The sequence below is a fragment of the Triticum dicoccoides genome, chromosome 6B (assembly GCF_002162155.2).
Source record: "Triticum dicoccoides isolate Atlit2015 ecotype Zavitan chromosome 6B, WEW_v2.0, whole genome shotgun sequence".
Taxonomy (NCBI): domain Eukaryota; kingdom Viridiplantae; phylum Streptophyta; class Magnoliopsida; order Poales; family Poaceae; genus Triticum; species Triticum dicoccoides.
Genome location: NC_041391.1, coordinates 420598392 through 420604313, shown reverse-complemented (window position 1 = coordinate 420604313; position 5922 = coordinate 420598392).

The window sequence follows — 5922 nt, the reverse complement described above, 5'->3', positions numbered from 1 at the left end:
ATAGGAGGCAAGCAGCAGGCGCGGAGTCCTGAGGAAGCAGCCAAAGGTTTCCATTCCCATGGAACAAGACCAAGTCCGCCAAGACGGCAGTGCGGAGGTCATCATCAAGCCCATCGCAGCATCACAACCAGAGGGTTTTGCAGGCGAAGCCCACTTTAGTCAGGATAAGATGTACTTGTTGTCTCCTTTCAAATTTGGCCATTGTGGGATCCCTTCCCACCTCCATTTGGGAAGAGGACCAACGCCACTATAAATAAGACCTAGCCACCACCAAGGAGGGGATGAGATCCATCCCACCCTCACCATCTCACCAACTCACTTGAGCCCTAGAATACGCCTTCTGAGGTTGTTCTCCACTGTACTAGTTCATCCTCAGCCCCTTGAGACTAATCCACCACAAAGCAGGAGTAGGGTTTTACACCACAAGGTGGCCTGAACCTGGGTAAATTGAAGTGTCCCGTTTCCTTCGAGCTCGGCGAGCTAGGCCGTGAGATTGGCGAGTAGGCAGGCTGGGGAGAGTGAGATCTTCGCATGCTCCCCAGAGTTCGAACCTCTATAGGGTTTGCGGAACTCAAAATCCGACATTTGGTGCGTCAGGTAGGGGGGCGTCAGAGCTTCTCTCCCGTCAATCGACACGCCACCGCTTCCATGGCTGACGGGTCCCGAGCTCGTGCTGAGTGCCGGGCCGATCTTGCCGCCCACGTCACTCAGACAGCGCTAGCGGGCAGCGGCTACCCTCACCGACCCCCGTCGCCGGTGGCGAACACCGCCACAGACCCAGCAGGCCACGAGCGACAAGCCCCTTCACTACATCCGTCTGTGCGCCACGACGGGTGCACCGCCACTCCGTCGCTAACTCCAGCTGCTTCGTCCTCTCACGCTCGTCGTTTCCTGGCAAACGCGTAGACCGCTCTGCTCATGGCACACGAGCTCCTGCGCTACCGCCCGGTCGACGACCTCTACGAGGACTGGTTCGACCGCATCGCCGAGCTCGTCAGCTCCGCTGGGGACTCAGCTGCACCGGCTCGCTCGCTGCATCATCGCCGCCTGCTCTGGGAGATGTAGCTCACGGGGAACCTCCCCCGCCTTCAAGGCAAGACGCCATCATCGAGCCAAGGCGGGTGGCGCTTCAGCATGATCAGCGTCAGGCGCCCGCGCGCCATGAAGCAAGCTGCCAGGTGGTCCAGCGGCCACAAAAAGATGCGAGCGCGCTCCTGGTGCCACGTCAAGACCGCGCCCCACCCATGTTGGTGGTGCACGGATGCCAAGACGAGGCTCCACCTCCACGGCGGGCTCTCGTGACCACAGCAGGGTGCCGCGCGTTCACTCTGGAGTTGCGAAGCGTCATCTGGCCAGGGAAGTTCAAGCCCAACCTGCCTCCACGCTACGATGGCACCGCCATCCCCGCCGAGTTCCTGCACCTCCATGAGTTGAGCATTGAGGCGGCCAGCGGCGACGAGAAGGTCGTGGCGAGCTGGTTCCCCATGGCCCTCGTGGACGGCGGGCGCTCCTGGTTCCTGAACCTGCCCGTAGGATCGATCTCCTCCTGTGATGAGATGCGAGAACATTTCATCGCCAACTTCCAGGGCACCCGCGACCGCCCGCCGGTCGCGGGTTGATACGTCCATTTTGCATCATGCTTCTATATTGACATTTATTGCATTATGGGTTGTTACTACACGTTATGTCACAATACTTATGCCTATTCTATCTTATTTACAAGGTTTACATGAAGAGGGAGAATGCCGGCAGCTAGGATTCTGGGCTGGAAAAGGAGCAAATATTAGAGACCTATTCTGCACAACTCCAAAAGTCCTGAACTCCATGAAAGTCAATTTTGGATTTAATAAAAAATATTGAGCGGAAGAAATACCTGAGGGGGCCACCCACCATGCACGAGGGTGGGGGGTGTGCCCTACCCCCTGGGTGCGCCCCCCTGCCTCGTGAGCCCCCTGGCAGCCCTCCGGTGGCCATCTCCTGCTATATGAAGTCTTTTACCCTAGAAAAAATCACAAGCAAGCTTTCGGGACGAAACTCCGCCGCCACGAGGCGGAACCTTGGCAGAACCAATCTAGGGCTCCGGCGGAGCTGTTCTCTCGGGGAAACTTCCCTCCGGGAGGGGGAAATCATCACCATCGTCATCACCATCAATCCTCTCATCGGGAAGGGGTCAATCTCCATCAACATATTCAGCAGCACCATCTCCTCTCAAACCCTAGTTCATCTCTTGTATCCAATCTTTGTACCAAAACCTCAGATTGGTACCTGTGGGTTGCTAGTAGTGTTGATTACTCCTGTAGTTGATGCTAGTTGGTTTATTTGGTGGAAGATCATATGTTCTGATCTTTAATGCATATTAACACCCCTCTGATTATGAACATGAATATTCTTTGTGAGTAGTTACGTTTGTTCCTGAGGACATGGGAGAAGTCTTGCTATTAGTAGTCATGTGAATTTGGTATTCGTTCAATATTTTGATGAGATGTATGTTGTCTCTCCTCTAGTGGTGTTATGTGAACGTCGACTACATGACACTTCACCATTGTTTGGGCCTAGAGGAAGGCATTGGGAAGTAATAAGTAGATGATGGGTTGCTAGAGTGAGAGAAGTTTAAACCCTAGTTTATGTGTTGCTTCGTAAGGGGCTGATTTGGATCCACAATGTTTCATGCTATGGTTAGGTTTACCTTAATACTTCTTTTGTAGTTGCGGATGCCTGCAATAGGGGTTAATTATAAGTGGGATGCTTGTCCAAGAAAGGGCAGTACCCAAGCACCGGTCCACCCACATATCAAATTATCAAAGTAACGAATGCGAATCATATGAGCATGATGAAAACTAGCTTGATGATAATTCCCATGTGTCCTCGGGAGCTCTTTTCTCTATATAAGAACTTGTCCAGGCTTGTACTTTGCTACAAAAAGGATTGGGCCACCTTGCTGCACCTTATTTACTTTCATTGCTTGTTACTCGTTACAAATTATCTTATCACAAAACTATCTGTTACCGATAATTTCAGTGCTTGCAGAGAATACCTTACTGAAAACCGCTTGTCATTTCCTTCTGCTCCTCGTTGGGTTCAACACTCTTACAATAGACCCCCTACACTTGTGGGTCGTCAAGATTCTTTTCTGGCGCCGTTGCCGGGGAGTGAAGCACCTTTGGTAAGTGGAACTTGGTAAGGAAAAATTTATATAGTGTGCTGAAAGTTACTGTTACTTGTTACTATGGAACATAATCCTTTGAGGGGCTTTTTCGCGGTATCTTCACCACGACCAGTAGAGCAAAGATTGCTCCTCAACCTACTGAACCTACTGAAAATGTTTACTTTGAAATTCCTTCGGGTATGATAGAGAAACTGCTAGCTAATCCTTTTACAGGAGATGGAACATTGCATCCCGATTTGCACCTAATCTACGTGGATGAAGTTTGTGGATTATTTAAGCTTGCAGGTATGCCCGACGATGTTATAAAGAAGAAGGTCTTCCCTTTATCTTTGAAGGGAGATGCATTGACATAGTTTAGGCTATGTGATGATATGGGATCATGGAACTAGAAACGATTGAAATTGGAATTTCATTAGAAGTTTTATCCTATGCATCTTGTTCATTGTGATCGTAATTATATATCTAATTTTTGGCCTCGCGAAGGAGAAAGCATCGCTCAAGCTTGGGGGAGGCTTAAATTAATGTTATATTCATGCCCCAATCATGAGCTCTCAAGACAAATGATTATTCAAAAAAATTATGCTCGGCTTTCTCTCAACAATCGCTCCATGCTCGATAATTCTTGTGTTGGGTCTTTTATGATGAAGACTATTGAATTCAGATGGGATTTATTGAAAAGAATTAAACACAACTATGAAGATTGGGGTCTCTACGAAGGTAAGGAGTCAGGTATGACACCTAAGTTTGATTGTGTTAAATCTTTTATGGATACCGATGTCTTCCGTGAATTTAGTACTAAATATGGACTTGACTCTGAGATGGTAGCTTCTTCCTGTGGATCATTTGCTACTCATGTTGACCTCCCTAAGGAGAAGTGGTTTAAATATAATCCTCCCACTGAAGTAAAAGTAGTTGCACCTATTAAAGTTGAAGAAAAGACTATCACTTATAATGATCCTATTGTTCCTACTACTTATATTGAGAAACCACCTTTCCCTGTTAGGATAAAGGATCATGCTAAAGCTTCAACTGTGGTTCGTAAGAGTAATACTAAAACACCTACACCACCTGAGCAAATTAAAGTTGAACCTAGTATTGTTATGGTTAAAGATCTCTTGGCTGATAATATTGATGGGCATGTTATTTACTTCTGTGATGAAGCTGCTAGAATTGCTAGACCCGATGCTAAGAAACATAGACCTGTTGTAGGCATGCCTGCTATTTCTGTTAAAATAAGAGATCATTGTTATCATGGCTTATGTGATATGGGTGCTAGTGCCAGTGCAATACCTCATTCCTTATACAAAGAAATTATGCATGATATTGCACCTGCTGAGATAGAAGAAATTGATGTTACAATTAAGCTTGCCAATAGAGATACTATTTCACCAATTGGGATTGTTAGAGATGTTGAACTCTTGTGTGGGAAAGTTAAATATCCTGCTGATTTTCTTGTTCTTGGTTCCCCACAAGATAGCTTTTGTCCCATTATATTTGGTAGACCCTTCTTGAATACTGTTAATGCTAGGATAGATTGCGAAAAGGATGTTGTTACTATTGGTTTGGGAGATATGTCTCATGAGTTTAACTTTGCTAAATTTCATAGACAACCCCATGATAAAGAATTGCCTAGTAAGGATGAAATTATTGGTCTTGCTTCTATTGTCGTGCCTCCTAATGATCCTTTACAACAATATTTGCTAGACCATGAAAATGATATGTTTATGAATGAAAGAAGGGAAATAGATGAAGTATTCTTTAAACAGGGACCTATTTTGAAACACAACTTGCTTGTTGAAATCCTAGGGGATCCTCCACCACCCAAGGGTGATCCCGTGTTTGAGCTTAAACCATTACCTGATCCTCTTAAATATGCTTATCTTGATGAAAAGAAGATATATCCTGTTATTATTAGTGCTAACCTTTCAGAGCAGGAAGAAGAGAGATTATTGAAAACTTTGAAGAAGCATCGTGCTTCTATTGAATATACTCTTGATGATCTTAAGGGCATTAGTCCCACTCTATGCCAACACAAAATAAAATTCAAGAAAGACGTCAAACCAGTTATTGATCACCAACAACGGTTAAATTCTAAGATGAAAGAAGTGGTAAGACAGGAAATACTAAAGCTCCTGGAGGCAGGTATAATTTATGTCGTTGCTGATAGTCAGTGGGTAAGTCCTGTCCATTGTGTCCCTAAGAAGGGAGGTATTACTGTCGTTCCTAATGATAAAGATGAATTGATCCCGCAAAGAATTGTTACAGGTTATAGGATGGTAATTGATTTCCGCAAATTAAATAAAGCTACTAAAAAGATCATTACCATTTGCCTTTTATTGATCAAATACTAGAAAGATTATCCAAACATACACATTTTTGCTTTCTAGATGATTAATCTGGTTTCTCTCAAATACCCATGTCAGCAAAGGACCAAGAAAAGACCACTTTTACTTGACCTTTCAGTACTTTTGCTTATAGACGCACTACTAGAATCAGCTAATTGCCATCTGCCAGCTCTTTGCCGTCTGCTAGCTGACGACAAAGAAGCTCTTTGCCATCAGCTACCAAAAAGCAGACGGCAAAGATCAGGCGGACGGCAAAGAAGCTCTTTGCCGTCCGCCTGATCTTTGCCATCCGCCAGCAGACGGCAAAGAATCTTTGCCGTCAGCTGGCAGACGGCAAAGAGAGAGGTGGCCCCCACCCCCCGCCCGTTTGGGAAAAACTTAACGGCCCACCTCTTTGCCGTCTGCCAGCAG